Source organism: Glycine soja, chromosome 19, assembly GCF_004193775.1.
Source record: "Glycine soja cultivar W05 chromosome 19, ASM419377v2, whole genome shotgun sequence".
In the NCBI taxonomy this organism is placed as follows: Eukaryota; Viridiplantae; Streptophyta; class Magnoliopsida; order Fabales; family Fabaceae; genus Glycine; species Glycine soja.
The window spans coordinates 9676957-9695745 of NC_041020.1; the positions used below are offsets into that span (position 1 = coordinate 9676957).

The following is an 18789-nucleotide window of genomic DNA, read 5'->3' on the forward strand; positions in this document are numbered from 1 at the left end:
TGATTTTATTGGCAATGCCAAACTAAGACATTGCATCATCAGCAACAACCATTGCATCATCTCTTTTTGTTGATTTCTTCTATGTTCAATTTAGGAACTTATCATTGTGTTATCTTTATTTGTAGCCTAATAAACTTGATGTTTAAAGCCCCAAGTTCTGCTACTTTGCTAACACGAGCCCCTTAATGATGATTTTGTCATTATTGTCCTCGCTTAGAGTGTTGAACGCCTGATAAACACCTTGCCCCCATAAAATTCTATTGAGTAGGGCAACATAGTAGATATCATCATTACCCCCCAGTGTCTTTGTAATGTGAAAAATGTTGAGGTAGATTGTGTAAGGCAAATCAAATGGAATGCACTCCATTAGATGGAAGAGCATGAACTTGTGTAGGTCAGAGATGGAATCCATGGACCCCAACTTGTGTAAGAAGCTCTTGTTTACTACATTTTGTCATGGCTAGATCACATGATAAATTGTAGATGACCTTTTTTCCTTGGGCCTTCTGAGCGTTGTCCTTGTAAAGAGCCCTTGGAACATTATCCCCGCACACTTGTTCCCACTTGCTATTGTATTTGCTTCCTTCCCTCATGCAGCCAATAGCTTGGGCTATGGTCTCTATGTTGAGAGTCATTGTCTTTCCTAGCACAATGGAGGCCATAGTGTGTCCTATGTTGAACTTAGTTTTCTGCCAAAACATTCTGATTAGCTCTGGATATATTGTCTATACGTCATTGTAGTAGCCTCAAATACCACAACAAAGCATGGTTTCATTCAGGTTCATACCCATGCTTTCCAGAGAAGAGATGTCAAAGAAATGCTCTATGTGAATAGTTGGTTCATCCTCAATGTGAAAAATTATGGTGTCAACCTTAGGGATTGAGTTTTGGAACTCAGAAGCATCACTAGCACCATACATGGTTGTAAAGGTTGAAGCTTTCTGGTAAAGATTCAAGCTTTAGGGTTTAGAAATAAGGGGAGAGAGAGTTTTGAGTTTTCTAAAACTAAAAAGTTTATTGAGAAAGAGAGAGAGAGAGAGAGAGAGAGAGAGAGAGAGAGAAAACAGTTTAGCGGTTTTGCTTTTCTTTTAGTTGAAGGGTTAGTAGTCTTTCTAAAAAGCAATCATAAGGCCCGCTGTCGCAACCAAACATCACAACGGGAGGGCAAAAGAAAATAAAAGGGGTTCATTTTCTAAGAAGAAAACGAGAGGGAGTCGCCACCAACGTTTATTTAAGCGAAACTTTAGAAAAACCAAAAAGAAGGTCTGCAAAATTTGAAAAAAATTGGTTTGGGAGTTGTTTACGCATAAGGAAGGTGCTAGTGTGGAAGCAAAGCTTCATGATGAATGAACAATGATTCAAAGGTGTTTTGATGATAACAATGATGACAACAAAAGATGATGACAAAGGTGATGAACAAAAAGCTCAAAAGATCAAAGAACAACTCAAGTGAATCAAAGAACATCTCAAGAGAATCAAGAACAAGTCAAAAGTTCAAGAATCAAGAAGAATTCAAGACTCAAGAAGAAAGCTTACAAACAAGAATCAAGATTCAAGATCTCAAGAATCAAGATCAAGATTCAAGACTCAAGATTCAAGAATAAAGAAAGGACTCAATCAAGATAAGTATTAAAAAGTTTTTCAAAACTTTGAATAGCACATGAGTTTTTGACAAAACCTTTACCAAAGAGTTTTCACTCTCTGGTAATCGATTACCAGATTGTTGTAATCGATTACCAGTAGCAAAATGAGTTTGAAAATGTTTTCAAACTGAATTTACAACGTTCCAAATATTTTCAAAAGGCTGTAATCGATTACAATGTTTTGGTAATCGATTACCAATGTCCTTGAACGTTGAAATTCAAATTTAAAAGTGAAGATTCACATTGTTTCACTCAAAAGCTTTGTGTAATCGATTACACATATTTGGTAATCGATTACCAGTGTTTGTTTCTGAAAAATCTAAAGATGTAACTCTTCAAAAAGGTTTTGACTTTTTCAAATGGGTTTTAAGTTTTTCTAAAAGTTATAACTCTTCTGAATGGCCTTCTTGATCAGACATGAAGAGTCTATAAAAGCAAGGCTTTGTTTTGCATTTTAAAAAAATCTTTCTAACAACAGTCTTGAATACTTTTGCTTTTCCAATCAATCCTTTGCAAGCCTTGAAATCTCTTTGAAGTTCTTCTTCTTCTTCTTTGTACCAAAAGCTTTCTGAAGTTTTCTGGTTTTCTAAACCTTGAAAACTTGTGCTATTCATCCTTTTCATTCTCTTCTCCCTTTGCCAAAAAGAATTCGCCAAGGACTAACAGCCTGAATTCTTTTTGTGTCTCTCTTCTCTCTTTTCCAAAAGAACAAGGGACTAACCGCCTGAATTCTTTTGTGTCTCCCTTCTCCCTTATCAAAGAATTCAAAACGACATAGTCTGAGAATTCTTTTGATTCTTCCCATTCCCTAATACAAAAGCGTTCAAAGGTTTAACCGCCTGAGAATTCTTTTGTATCCCCATTCACAAAGTATCAAAGGTGTAACAGCCTGAGATCTTTGTCTTAACACATTGGAGGGTACATCCTTTGTGGCACAAGTAGAGGGTACATCTACTTGGGTTTGACTAAGAACAAGAGAGGGTACATCTCTTGTGGATCAGTTCTAGTGGAGGGTACATCCATTAGGTTCAAAGAGAACAAGGGAGGGTACATCCCTTGTGGATCTTTGCTTGTAAAAGGTTTTTTACAAGGTTGAAAGAAATCTCAAGGACCACAGGTCGCTTGGGGACTGGAGGTAGGCACGGGTTGTTGTCGAACCAGTATAAAAACTCTTGTGTGTTTGTTTCCTTCTTCCCTACTCTTTTACTTTCCGCTGTGCATTTTAATTTCCGCTTTTACTTTCTGTTAAGTTTCTCTTCTACTCCATATTCTCTTAACAACATAAGTAAAAGCCTTAAAAGAGTACTTTTTAATTGGTAAAGTTTTAGAAATAATTAATTCAACCCCCCCTTCTTAATTATTCTGAGGCCACTCGATCCAACAGCTAGCACCCCACAATAAAAATAACGTGATTTCAAAATTATTTATTTTCCCAAGAGCGGTGAAATTTTTTGTGTTTTTCTTTTTCTTCGAATCGACAAGGGTGTTGCCCTTGCTCCTACGTATCCCCACGTGCAATGAGGAAATCAGACCTACGTAGTTCTTTAGGTAAAAGTGTTTGTGTGTTGAATATCTTTTTTAATTTTCATTTTGTTTATTGGTCGGATATCCTTCGTATCCACCTATTATGAATATGATGAATATCTTCGAGCGCACAAGGCGAGTCCAAGACCCAGCGTCGTTCGCTATGAAAATAAAGAGCTCTAGGAGAATTACCAGGCAAGTTCGAGACTTAGCATGGCAATTTAAAGTAAAAGAATAGTAAAAATAACATAATTACGGGAACAACGGAAATATTGAAAATAATGAAAAACACCAAAAAAACAGAATTTAGTGCGTCAAAAATACATAAATTACAAAAACAACTTATGCTAATTTAAGAAAACATAGGATTGGATTTCATCATTCATACCCTTAGTATCCTAATAAGGTTAACATTTATAAGTTATTTTCTAACATTACTGATGTATTCATAGTTATCCCAAGTCGATTCCTCACACTTTGGAACCTAAGAAAATTTACTAAATATCAGTCTCTCGCATATGCAATAAAGATCCCAGCATTACAATTATATTCTTATGATTTTTGCAATCAAAACGTTATGCTTTATTCCTAACAACATAACATAAAGAGTAAAATCATTTGGTTCAAATTCCAAGATTACTTTCCAATCTCACTTAAAATCCAATCTCATAATAGTAGTGATCAAATAGAATCAAGCATTACGAGCAGAGTGAAATTACCAATAATGAGTAGAAAAGATTAATACACATAATATCAAAAGGGACACATAAGGGTGCCAAGATTACATCCAATCCTTAAGAAAAACTAACTAATCATTGAGCAAAGCACAAGACTGACAAGAGAAATGACGAAGGAAATGATTCACAGTCACAACTTTACAGCGCCTCGGCTCCATTTTTCCTCTTCTACTTCTACTTCTGCATTTTCTCTCTGTTTTTTTGGCTGCTGGTCTCCTTTTTCTCTTCAACCATGCATGGCTATTTATAGAAAACAACCATTAAGTGCAGGGAAATTCGCCCAGGCGAGTTGCTTGCTTAGGGCTAAAGTTACATCTTAGCCCAGGCAAGCTAGATGCTAGCCTGGGCGAATTTAGGGTCAGAAATCTTCATGAAAAGACCATTTTGCCCTTCGTTGTGGCTTTGTTTCTAGATCTAACAAACAACCATCAAAACCCTAAGTAACCCCTTGGCCTTGTGTTGTAACCAGTTTCAAACACGACAATTTGATTGGTTCCCCCTTTTCCTTCTCCGTAACTTACTTTGTTCTTAATTTACTGTGTTCCCTTTTTTTCTATCTCTATCTCTATGTTTTTTTTCTTTTCTTCTTCCTTATCTTTATATATGTATATATACATATAGTATTTTTCTTTTTCTTTTTTACCGCTGGCAATGGTAAAAGCATTATACCCGGATGAAATTAGGGTCTGACACCCACCAATCAAGAAGTGACACGGCAAAAAGACCAACGTTCTCTTACCTAAAACGCTATGTTCCAACCAATGTAATACAATGCTTATGAAATGAATGCATCCACACATTGGACACACATATGACATACAAAATGCAGAAATTAGTAGCTTAGAGTCATTAGATGGTGGGTCCTCTGGACGTTAAGCCAGATTGAACGACATATAGAGAGTTAATCATTCTTTTGTAATGTCCATTCTGAGTTGATTCCTTAGTAGAATCACCCTTTCCTCAGTAAGGGGTTTCGTAAAAATATCAGCAAGCTAATCAGTAGTGGGTACAAACTGTAGATCCATTGTCCCTTTCTGAATAAGGTCTTGTATAAAATGATGCTTAATTTCTATATGGTTTGCCCTTCAATGCAATGTGGGATTTTTTGAAAGGCTTATGGCAGCTTTATCATCACAAAATATGGGAATGTTACTCTCGTAGATGTTGTAGTCCTCTAGCTGGTTTTTGATCCAAAGGAGTTGAGCACAACAACTTGTAGTTGATATGTATTTTGCTTTCATAGTAGATAGTGCAGTTGAACCTTGCTTCTTACATATCCAAGTCACTAAGCTTCCACCAATGAAGTAACAACTTCTACTCGTGCTTTTTCTTTTGAGTTTGACTCTAGCGTAGTCAGCATCATAGTAACTTGATAACCTAAAATCATTCCCAATTTTGAAACAATGACCAAGATTAGGAGTTCCAATTAAATATTTGAAAATCCTTTTAACAATAGATAAATGAACTTCCCTTGGTTACTTTGAAATCTTGCACACTAACAAACACTAAACATCATGTCAAGTCTAGACACCATTAGATATAGTAGAAACCCAATCATTGCTCTATATTAGGTTCCATCCACCTTTTTTGATTCCTTGTCCAGTCCAAGATATTTGGTTGGATGCATGGGTGTCTTCATTTCTTTTGCATAATCCATGTTCAATTTCTTTAACAATTCTTTCACATTCATGGTCTAATGTATGTAAATTCCCTTGTTTTTTTTCTTAATTTGTATACCATGGATCAGTTCTCTCATCATGCTCATTTCAAACTTAGTCAGCATTAACTTAGAAAAATTCTCACAATGAATTTGATTAGTAACATCAAAGATAATAACATATACGTGAACTAAAATGAAATGTGAGTCATAGTTTTTGCAAAACAAATTTGTGTCAACTTTCCCTCTTTCAAAACCATTATTGATTAAAAAAACTTAGCTTTTTGTACCAAGCTCAAGGAGCTTGTTTTAAACCATATAAGGCTTTGTAAAGTTTAAAAACATGATTGAGATAAGTGTCACTTTCAAACCCAGGGGGTTGTTCCACATAAACTTATTCTTGTATAAGTCCATTTAGAAATGCACTTTTTACATCCATTTGGTATAACTTCATCTAGCAAATGATAATAAAATATGTATTGCTTCAAGACTAGCCACAAGTGCACAAGTTTTAGTATAGTCTATACCTTATTGTGAGTATCCTTTAGAAAACTAACCTTGCTTTGTTTCTCACAACCTTACCTTCCTCGTCCAGTTTATTTCTGAATACCCACTTGGCTCTAATAGCTTTCTTATCTTCGGGTAGTTCAACTAGTTTCCAAACATCGATTTTCTAAAACTGGTTAGGCTCTTCTTGCATGGCTTTCACCCAATTATCATCTTGCATTGCCTCGTCTATGTGTTTGGGCTCAATCTGTGAGATCAATGCAGTGTGTCCTTGTAGTTTGAGTGAAGCTCTAGTTTGGACGCTTTCTATTGGGTCAACAATGATTTGGCTCTTCGAATGGTTTTTTCTCATCACGTGTCTAATTGGTTCCCTTATTTCTTCTTGGGTACCATCGAGTGGTGGAGTGGAAGCTACAGTTCCTAGGTTTTGACTGGATGACACCTTATCTATAATGCCATTGTCTAGTCTCAAATCTACAGAGGACTCATCTAGCTCTGATAATTTCTTATCAGGCTTGGTGTCATTAAACTTCGCATGGATAGGTTCTTCAACTACCAAGGTTCTAGAGTTGTAAACTTTGAATGCATTAGATGTCTCAGAATACTCAAGCAATATTTCATTATCACTTTTGGAATCAAACTTTCTCAAGTTATCTTAGTGTTTAAAATGAAACATTGACATCCAAAAGGATGGAAGTATGATATGTTGGGTTTTCATCCCTTCCACAACTCATAGGGAGTCTTTTTAAGAATAGGCCTTATATAAATTTAGGGGTTGAGTTATAATCAAGCATGGTCCTTGCCATCTCTTGTAGAGCTCTATTCTTCCTTTTAACTACCACATTCTGTTGAGATGTTCTTGGTGTTGAAAAGTTATGGAGGATACCAATTTCCTTACAGAATAGTTGAATATTTTCATTCTCAAATTTTCTCCCATGATCACTTTTGATTGAAGTAATGCATAATCCTTTTTCATTTTGAACTCTTGTACAGAATTTAAAGAAGACATTAAAAGACTCATCCTTGTGAGCTAGGAACATAGCCCATGTCCATCTAGAGTAATCGCCCACTATGAAGAGTCCCTACCTTTTCCCACTGATAGAAGTTGTTCTATTTGGGCCAAATAGATCAAGATGAGAAAGTTCTAAAGGTCTTGAGGTGGAAACAATGTTTTTACTTCAAAAAAAAATTAACTTGTTTCCCCTTTTAACAGGCTTCACAAAGTATATCATCTTTGTATGACATAGTTGGTAGACCTCTTAAAAGGTTATGCTTTTGTAGCTTTGAGATTAACCTTAAGCTTCCATGTCCAAGTTTCTTATGCCAGACCCAGTGATCTTGTTTGACATAAAGTAAGCAAGATTTTGATTTGATAACTCTCTTAGTCTAATCTTATAAAGATTTCCTTTTCTCTTAGCAGAATAAAGTAAAGACACATTTTTGTTCTGGATGATACATTCATCCTTGTTAAAGAAAACATCATATCCATTGTCACATAATTGACTTATGCTCAGTAGATTGTGTTTGAGCCATTTAAAAAATAAGAAATTATCAATAGGAGGATATGGATGTATACCTATCTTACCCACTTTTGTTATTTGCCCCTTTTTATTCCTTATGAAAGTGATGGTTCCACCATGATAAGGAGTCAAACATTGGAACATGCACCTTTCTCCTGTCACGTGCCATGAGCAACCATTATCCTATTATTATGATAAGTGTTTGCTTCCTGCTATCAAGGACATTTGCATTAGGAATTATCTTCTCCTTAGGTGCCTAAATTTTTCTTAGTCTATCCTTGCATTTGAATGTCATATGTCCAACTTTACCACAACAATAGCATACAATAGTATCTTCATCATGAACATAGATTTCTCCTTCATACCTATTTTCATATTTGTCTGTGGGACATATACAACATCTTAATATTTTGTCAAGATATTTTGTTCCACCAACAAATTTGGCCATGTAGACTTTAAGGTTTCAATTTCCTCGTGAAGTTTTACAACATCTTGAGGTTGACCCTTAAATTCTTCATTCTTTAAAAGATTTTCATTCAAAAACTTCATGGATCTTTTTTGTTCTTCACATTCCACCTAAAGATTATGTTCATGAAGCTCATTGAGTTCTTTCATTTCTTTTTGTAAAGCACCAAGTTTATTTTCTAACTCTAGAAAGTTCTCAAGTAAAGTACATTTTTCGTTGGATATTTCCTTTTTCTCAAGGTGAAGCTTAGCCTCTTTTATTTTCAGAGTTCAAAAGCACCATACATTTGAGTGGATTCCTCCAAAGAACTATCTACTTTAGCTTCAAGAGCTTTTTCCAGCTCTTTATGATCTTTGAACAGTTTTCTAAAATGTTTTTGCAAGTTTTTAACTTTTAAAAGAATAGACGAGTTTGAAAGTAATTCATGATAAATGAACTTATAGTACTTTTCGAAATGAAAGTAATTATATAAATAAAGTAAGTTTTTAATCTGATTATCTAGTAACAAGAGTTGTCATCTAGTAATTAATATAACAATGATTTGAAAACAATTTAATATATAAAACTTGTGTGAAAGTTGTGTCAATGTTAAGCCTTAAAGAATACTCAAATAAGCTTAAAGAGAGTAGTAAAAACACTTAGTTTATATATGTTCACTCAATCTAAGTGATCGAGGCCGTACCCGAATCAAATAAACATGAAAATGCAGTAACTAGGAAGTGATCCTAGGTCGTTTCCCAACGAGCAGTGACAAGCCAAATGTTCATAATATACTTGCAGTAACAGTAACGATGGGGGGGGGGGGTTTGGTTGTTTGGTAATTAAAGAGCAGAACAAATAAAATGGAATACGAAATTACTAATATTAAAAATGGGTTGTTTCCTCTGATTCAGAAGCCACTCTTTTATCCTGGGTTATGGAGAATTCGTCCCTAACAGTCAACCACTTAATCCAACCCTATTTCAATTTACTAAGCGAAAATCAACTTAGGGTTTTCAATACGTGATTAGGCACCACATACACCAGTTAGCCCTTCGTCCATTAAGCATGAACGCAAGTTAGGCTCAGAGGCAATTAATCGAACACGAAGCGTGCACTGATTAATATTCACGAAATTGGGATAACTGGTGAAGGGAAAACTGCCAGGAAACCACATTACAAACGAAACCTCAAAGAGAGTTGGGCTTTGTCCTCAAAAGGAAACAACACCAGAAAATCTAGCCTTCCATGGATTCAAACAGAAAACGCAAATGAAACATGAAGCAGAAACGTAAATGAACAAGAACGTAAATGAAAAGAAACGTAAATGAACAGAAACGTAAATGAACGTAGAAGAAGAAGCAAGAATGAACTCGTAATTAGAAGCAGAAAATGGAAATTTGCATTAAGAACGAAAACTGTAACAAGGGAATAGAAAAACATGAAAACCTAAAACCAAAGCTCTGAATAATGAAAATAGCCTAGCAGAATAGAATGCCCTACACGAATCCCAAGGCAACTATTTAAAAAGAGTCACTCAAAGTCACTGGGCCCTATTACAATACTCTGGCCCAAAACGAAATAAACAGTGAACAACATAAAATAAAATTGCGAAATTTCCTAATTAGAAATTAACTAAGGTAAGCGCTGCTTTATTTGCCCTCTTCAAGTCCACAACCAAAATCCGGATTAAGCCCAATGTTTCATTAATTCCTGAAATTAGATTAAAAACATCAAATTAGCTAAATGAGCCCAAATAATAAAACTGCCTAATTAATTGACAATTAAGACCAATCAAAAATTAAAATGGTGCAAAAAGGGTTTAGAAAATAGAAGAAAATGATGGCACATCAAAACCCCCCATGCTTAGCCTTTTGCACTCCTGGGCAAAATGAAACAAAGAACAAAATCCAAGGATATCAAAGGGAGACAAACAAAAACATTCACATATTTCTCAATGAACATCAAGGAATGAAAGGAATGGGTAACATCTAACATAAGGAGATCCAAAAGTCAAGACATTCATGAAAATCATCCAAGCAACCCAATCATGGCAAAATAGTTAATCAGCTCAAGAATGAAAAGTGATAAAGCCTCACAAGATATACACTCTATCTCTCAAGTGTCTAGGCTACTATTTACCCTCAAAGCACCCATGAAAGCAAACACCACATAAACTTGGCAAGATTCTAAAATTGACAATCAACCCATAAACACAAGCACATGAGGATCAAAAGGTCTTTTAAGGTTGTAATGGGGCCAAGGACAAGGTATGGAGAAATATGAAATAAGTGGCTAAATCCCAAAGGAACAGAGGAGCAAAGGGGAATAAGTGCATATTAAGAAAAAAATAAGAAAATAAAAAGAAGTAAAGATAAAAATTAAACATGAAGAGTAGAACCAAGAGTTTCATCATTCTTGTGCCATTTAAGATCTTATTCACTCAACTTTATTGCTTTTCTTTTTCTTTTTTCGAATTCTTTTTTTTTTTAGATTTTTTTTTTTTTTTTTACTCTTTAGCCTTTGAGAAACAACATTTCATTCAGCATGTCCAACATTTAACCAATATACAATGTACATCAAGTATGGCCCAAAATACATCATGAAGCATAGCCAACAAAACAAGTTGTCCAATGAAACAAAAACCCCCCACACTTATTCCCAAAACAATTCCAAAGCTCCAAAATTCCTTAAGGATATGGTAATATCATGGTTTTTCACTTAAGGCTTGTAGTGAGCTTCAAAACAAGGAAAGGGAAACAAGGCTCAAAAGGGCTATCAAAGGAATTAATTCAAGGTAAGTCCATTTGGCTAGAAGCTTATAAGAACAAAATTGCCTTAATCATTTCCAAATATGCATGTGAATTAGGACGCATCAACAAGAATCAAGCCAAGGCTATTGTGGAAGCAATCAATGGGGCAAAACACACCAAATGATTATAATGATGGATGGCTCAAATTCTCACAAAGGTAAAATCATCACTTTCAAATTGAGCTTTCAAAACTATCATGACATGTAGAGAAGAATCAAGGATTTCAAGTCACAAAATGTCAAGAACTTTTATTTTCAAAACAATTACCCATTTCTTGAACATATCCTATAATTCAAAGAAAAACATGCAAAGTCGTACGTGCACACGAAATTGACCCAAAATATTAAACTGAAAATCCGACGAAACTAACAACATTAACAAATTAACACAACTAACAAATTAACAAAACCAACAAAACTAGCAAAACCAAAGAACACTCCCCCCCATACTTAAACAACACATTGTCCTCAATGTAGCACAATTAAAAGATTAAAAACAATTAAATCATCAAAGAGAATCGGACAAGTGTAATAAAAGCAAAGAAGGAGATAGGAAAAGAAAAACTCCCTAAGTCATGGTGGAGGAAGAGTAGGGTGGAGTAAGGAAGTCTCTTCCACCACTACGTCCACTAAAGAAGGGTTCGTGAGGAATGGCTTAAGTCGATGTCCGTTGACCTTGAAGTCTTGTTTGTGGAGTCGCTTTTGATCTCAACTGTACCATAAGGAAAAACATTAGTAACAACAAAAGGACCAATCCACTTAGACCTCAACTTACCACTCATGAGTCCAAGCCTAGAATTATACAATAACACTTTTTGCCCAACCACGAAGTCTTTTTTAACTATCATGCTATCATGGAACTTCTTGGTCTTTTCTTTGTAGAACTTGGCATTCTCGTAGGCTTCTAGGCGGATTTCATCTAACTCACTCAGTTACAACTTCCTTTCCTCGCCAGCTTGATCCATAGAGAAGTTGCAAGTCTTCACTGCCCAGTATGCTTTGTGCTCAATTTCCACTGGAAGATGACATGCTTTCCAAAGACAACCCGATAAGGAGACATTCCTATGGGTGCTTTGTAGGCAGTCCGATGTGCCCAGAGAGCATCATCAAGCCTGGTACTCCAATCTTTCCTGCTTGGCTGCACAATCTTCTCTAGAATTCTCTTGATTTCCCTGTTAGAAATTTCTGCCTGTCCATTAGTCTGGGGTGGTATGGTGTGGATACCCTGTGTACCACCCCGTACTTTTTAAGCAGGGCATGCATTGTCCTGTTGCAAAAATGGGTTCCTTGATCACTAACAATTGCTTTAGGTACTCCAAACCTGCAAAACAGATTAGACCTGACAAAGTCTGCGACAACTTTAGCATCATTAGTTCTAGTGGGCTTGGCTTCCACCCATTTTGAAACATAATCAACTGCAAGGAGAATATAAACATAACCAAAAGAGACAGGAAAAGGACCCATGAAATCTATACCCCAACATCAAACACCTCACAGAATAGCATAGGTTGCTGAGGCATTTGTTGTCGCCATGTCAGTGTATTTCCTGCTCTCTGACACTGCTCACAAGTGCTGCAGATCTTCCACGCATCTTTAAAGATGGTGGGCCAATAAAAACCACAATCAAGCACTTTGCGAGCTGTCCTTTGAACACCCAGATGACCTCCCGGTGTGGAAGAATGACAGAACTGCAGGACTGAGTCAGTCTCATGATCTGGAATGCACCGTCTAATGACCTGATCACTGCACAATTTCCACAAGTAGGGGTCATCCCAAATAAAATGCTTAGCATCACTTTTAATCTTATCTTTTTGGGCCTTAGATGCTAAGGGAGGAAAAACAGAGGCAACTAAATAATTGACAATGTTAGCAAACCAGGGAGTAGAAAGAGAGTCAGAAATACTATACAATATATACAAATGATCATCGGGAAATCATCCCGAATAGGTGAATCTGCATCAGAGACACGTTCGATCCGACTCAAATGATCAGCAACTAGATTTTGTGCTCCGCTCCTATCACGGATCTCCAAGTCAAACTCTTGGAGCCAGAGCATCCATCGGATCAACCTAGGCTTAGAATCAGCCTTCTTCAACAAGTACTTTAGAGCTGCATGGTCAGTATAAACAATAATGCGAGTACCAAGCAAATAAGATCGAAATTTTTCAAGAGCAAAAACTATGGCTAGAAGCTCTTTCTCAGTAGTAGTATAATTTGCTTGGGCAGCATCTAAAGTCCTAGAAGCATAATATATCACCCTGGGCAATTTATCAATTTTCTGAGCAAGGACAGCCCCCAATGCATAATTTGATGCATCACACATAAGCTCAAAAGGGGCTGTCCAATCGGGTGCCTGGATGATGGGGGTGGTAGTCAACGCTCTTTTGAGGCAATCAAAAGCCTCTTTGCATCTGTCATTAAAGTCAAACTCCACCTCCTTTTGCAACAAGTTGGACAGTGGAAGGGCTACTTTGCTAAAATCCCTTATAAAGCGCCTGTAGAATCCTGCATGACCAAGAAAAGATCGCACCTCTCGCACACAAGAGGGGTAAGGCAATTGTGAAATAACAGAAATTTTTGCAGGATCTACTTCAATCCCTTATTGGAAATAATGTGGCCTAAAACTATACCTTGCTCAACCATAAAATGACATTTTTCAAAATTTAGAACAAGGTTAGTTTCAATGCATCTATTCAAAACTTTTTCCAAACTATTCAAACAACCATCAAAAGAGGATCCATATACAGTGAAATCATCCATAAACACCTCTATGCAATTTTCTAAAAATCACTGAAAATACTAATCATGCACCGCTGGAAGGTACCAGGGGCATTGCACAGGCCGAAAGGCATCCTCCTATAAGCAAAAGTGCCGAAGGGGCAGGTGAATGTGGTCTTTTCCTGATCCTCAGGAGCAATAGTAATTTGCATATAACCAGAAAAACCATCAAGGAAACAGTAGTGGGATTTACCTGCCAGGCGTTCAAGCATCTGGTCAATGAATGGCAGGGGAAAATGGTCCTTTTTGGTAACCTGGTTCAGCCTCCTATAGTCAATGCAGACTCTCCAACTGTTCTGCACCCGAGTAGGAATCAGCTCCTCCTTCTCATTTCTGATCACTGTGAGGCCAGTCTTTTTCGGGACTACCTGGACGGGACTCACCCATTGGCTGTCGGAGATAGGATAAATGATTCCAGCTTGCAAAAGCTTGGTTATCTCCTTCTTCACTACATCAAGAATCACCGGGTTGAGTCTTCTCTGTGGCTGTCTTACTGGTTTAGCTCCATCCTCTAAATTTATTCGATGCATACATGTGGATGGGCTAATACCAGGAATGTCCGCCAGGGTCCAGCCTATAGCCTTCTTATGCTTCTTGAGAACTGACAACAACTTCTCCTCTTGCTCATCAGCAAGGGAGGCAGATATAATCACTGGAAAACTCTTGCTATCATCCAAGTAAGCGTATTTTAAATTTGATGGCAGAGGCTTCAATTCTGGTGTGGTCGGCTGGACAGTGGTAGAAGGAGATGGTTTCTCAGCCTTTACCTCATAAAGAAAGTCAGAGGTATGTGTACTTCCTGAAACATGGTTAGTCCTATCTGACTCTATAAAATCAATCTCAAGAGGTAAAACACCACCACCAGGCATGCAATCAATATCACTCTCAGATTCACTTCAGCATCAAGTTCAGACATATGATCAAGTACAATTTCAGACTCAATGCATGAAGAGTGAGAGGCATGCAGATTAGAATAAAGATCAGTCATGTATTCATCAACAACATGGTCAATTATTTCAGCAAGAAATACAGAAAGATCTTCAGATGGGTATTTCATAGCATCCAGAATATTAAAATGAACAGTTATATCACCAAACTCCATGGACAGTGTGCCTGCATAAACATCTATCTTAGTTCTAGCAGTTTTCATAAAGGGTCTGCCTAGAATGATGGGAACTGATCCTTGAGAAAATCCATCTTCCATATTCAAGATATAAAAATCAACAGGGAAAATCAGTTCACCAACTCTAACTAAGACATCTTCTATGAAACCAACAGGATAGGCAACACTTCTATTAGCTAAATGAATTACCACATCAGTTGACTGCAAGGGACCTAGAGATAGAGAATTAAAAATCGACAGAGGCATAACACTAACAGAGGCTCCTAAATCTAGCATGGCATTGTCAAACTTACTATTCCCTATAATACAAGGTATGCTGAATGTACCTGGATCTTTGCATTTTTCAGGAATTTGAGGAACAGATTTACCAATCAATGCGGAGACATTTCTGTCCATGCTAATTCGTTCACTTCCTTTAAGCTTCCGCTTATTAGTGCACAGCTCCTTCAAGAATTTGGCATATCTTGGAATTTGCTTTATTGCATCCAACAGAGGTATGTTTACCTCTACTTTTCTAAACGTTTCCAAGATCTCTTTCTCTGCCTCTTCCATTTTTTTGTTGGAAACTGCTCTTGGAGGGAATGGAAGAGGGGGAATGTGCTGCTTCTGCAAATCAGAATTACCTGTGGAAGAAGATTCACCTGCACAGAAATTGTTAGGTAGATTTTTGTCATCACCTTTTTCTGGAATAGAGTGAAGTTTGGCAGGTTCATTTGCAGATGAGGAAGGTGCTACGGGTTGAGGTCCTTGACACTGCTTTCCCGACCTCAATGAAATGGCACTGACATTTTTGGGGTTTTGGACAGTTGAGAAGGCAGCTTGTCAGAATTCTGGGACTGTTGTTGATTCAATTGAGTAGCTAATTGTCCCATCTGATTGGTTAAGCTCTGAATGGAGGCTCTGGTCTCTTGCTGAAACTGCATGTTCTGCATAGTCATTTGCCTCACAAGTTCTTCGAGGGAAGGTTGTGGAGGGGCCTCAACTGTTGGCTGTTTCTGGGGTTGTTGCTGTTGTTGGATTGGTGGAGGAATGTATGGTCTGCTTGGGCCAGCAGCATTTTGGAAGGAAGGAGCAGGCTGTTGTTGTTGTTGCTGAGGGTTGGACCATCTGAGGTTAGGGTGATTCCTCCATCCAGGGTTGTATCTGTTGCTGGAAAGGTCATAATTGCTCTGCTGTGGTTGATTTTGCTGCTGAGGTTGAGGAGGTCTATTGTAAATATTTGCAGCATAAGCTTCAGGCTGCTCAATTGCTCTAGGTTGCTGCATGGAAGGGCAAAGGTCTGTATGGTGGTCAGCAGAGGAGCACAAGCCACAAACCCTTGCGACAGGTACAGATTTCTGATTCAAGGCCAGCTGGGTTACCAAGTTGACCAACGCATCCAGTTTGCCTTCAAGCTTCTTAGTTTCAGATGATGCAGATGGGTTTGTAGCTACCTCATGCACTCCTCTAATGACTATGGCATCATTTCTGGCGCTAAACTGCTGGGAGTTGGAGGCCATCTTCTCAATTAAATTTCTGGCTTCAGCAGGAGTCATGTCTCCAAGGGCTCCACCACTGGCAGCATCTATCATACTTCTCTCCATATTACTGAGTCCTTCATAAAAATATTGGAGAAGAAGCTGTTCTGAAATCTGATGGTGGGGGCAACTGGCACATAGTTTCTTAAATCTCTCCCAGTACTCATACAGGCTCTCTCCACTGAGTTGTCTAATACCTGAGATATCCTTCCTGATGGCTGTGGTCCTGGAAGCAGGGAAATTTTTTCTAAGAATACTTTCTTAAGGTCATCCCAGCTCGTGATGGACCTTGGAGCAAGGTAATACAGCCAGTCCTTTGCCACTCCCTCTAATGAATGAGGAAAAGCCTTCAGAAATATGTGATCCTCTTGGACATCTAGGGGTTTCATGGTGGAGCAGACAATGTGAAATTCTTTCAAATGTTTGTGCGGGTCTTCACCTGCAAGGCCATGAAACTTTGGAAGCAAATGAATCAGTCCAGTCTTAAGAACATATGGGACATCCTCATCAGGGTATTGGATGCACAAGCTTTCATAGGTGAATCAGGTGCAGCCATTTCCCTTAGAGTCCTCTCACGAGGTGGAGGTTGTGCCATGTTCTCAGAATGTGCAAAATCAGAATGCTCAGAATCTGAATGCTCAAAATTATAATGCTCAAGATCAGGATGTTCAAAATCACCAATAACAGAATGCACAGATTCACCAGTTATGGAATGCTCAGAATGATCAAAAGGTATAAAATGATGCCTAACTAATCTATGAAATGTCCTATCTATCTCAAGATCAAAGGGTTGTAAGTCAGATGGATTGCCTCTAGTCATACACTACATTCAGCATGCACACAACTAGTTGCCTTGTCATGTAAATAAAGGTGTAGGTTTGAACTACAGCTACCCTCAAATGATATCCAAATGACTTGAAATTTTGTGAGCAACCTTATAAAATGGTGAGAAGATAGCACAAAAAATTTCAGACAAAAATTCAAAGTCTAACTATGAAAGCTAAAATTGGTAGGTTAAGAAAAATAAGTGAATAAAACTTGAAAAATAAAAAACTTTTGACAGAATCGCTTTTTTTGGACGATGGAGACCTCAGCCGGCCTGTGGCGGGCTGCCATGGCGTAGGAAATTTTTTTCTACCCCAAATGCATATATAATAATTGTGATTCTGATAACCGGAGCAAAAGTTATGGCCGTTTGAAGTTTGACAAACACAAAATTTGCTAGTTTTTTGGAACTTTCAAATCTGACCAAACTAAAGGCTCTAGCTATTTTTCCCACAAAATATGGATTAAAAGAAGTTACCACAAAAAAATTCAGCCAAAAATAACAACCCTAGCTACTAAAACAAAAAATCCCAATTAATTCAGCATGGGTGGTCGCTAAAATCCGTCTCTAATTGATTTCTACTACTACTCTGTTTTTCCGCAAGCTGATTTCTACTACTACTCTGTTTTCAAGCACAATCATCACAGCAAAACACCCAAGACTGAAACAGGGGAAACGCTTAATGGGAAAACTGAAACAGAACACACATTAAACAAAATACCAGGACACTAAACAACACTAACACACATACTAACACAATACTAACAATTAAACATAAAACACGAAAGGATTAAACACACAACACTAGCTAGCTATTATGAACCTTTGGACACTGCTCCCCGGCAACGGCGCCAAATTTGATCGAGGCCGTACCCGAATCAAATAAACATGAAAATGCAGTAACTAGGAAGTGATCCTAGGTCGTTTCCCAACGAGCAGTGACAAGCCAAATGTTCATAATATACTTGCAGTAACAGTAACGGTGGGGGGGGGGGGTTTGGTTGTTTGGTAATTAAAGAGCAGAACAAATAAAATGGAATACGAAACTACTAATATTAAAAACGGGTTGTTTCCTCTGATTCAGAAGCCACTTTCTTATCCTGGGTTATGGAGAATTCGTCCCTAACAGTCAACCACTTAATCCAACCCTATTTCAATTTACTAAGCGAAAATCAACTTAGGGTTTTCAATACGTGATTAGGCACCACATACACCAGTTAGCCCTTCGTCCATTAAGCATGAACGCAAGTTAGGCTCAGAGGCAATTAATCGAACACGAAGCGTGCACTGATTAATATTCACGAAATTGGGATAACTGGTGAAGGGAAAACTGTCAAGAAACCACATTACAAACGAAACCTCAAAGAGAGTTGGGCTTCGTTCTCAAAAGGAAACAACACTAGAAAATCTAGCCTTCCATGGATTCAAACAGAAAACGCAAATGAAACATGAAGCAGAAACGTAAATGAACAAGAACATAAATGAACAGAACAGAAACGTAAATGAACAAGAACGTAAATGAACAGAAACGTAAATGAAAGTAGAAGAAGAAGCAAGAATGAACTCGTAATTAGAAGCAGAAAATGGAAATTTGCATTAAGAACGAAAACTGTAACAAGGGCACAGAAAAACGTGAAACCTAAAACCAAAGCTCTGAATAATGAAAATAGCATAGCAGAATAGAATGCCCTGCATGAATC

At 37.5% G+C, this 18789-nt stretch overlaps 1 non-coding gene across 1 annotated transcript; it reads left to right on the forward strand.

Moving 5' to 3' along the window:
• Nucleotides 1-16375: 16375 nt before the first annotated feature.
• Nucleotides 16376-16482, forward strand: LOC114401025. Its single transcript, XR_003664142.1, has one exon. It is a non-coding gene; the product is annotated as a small nucleolar RNA R71 (small nucleolar RNA).
• The last annotated feature ends 2307 nt before the right edge of the window (nucleotides 16483-18789 follow it).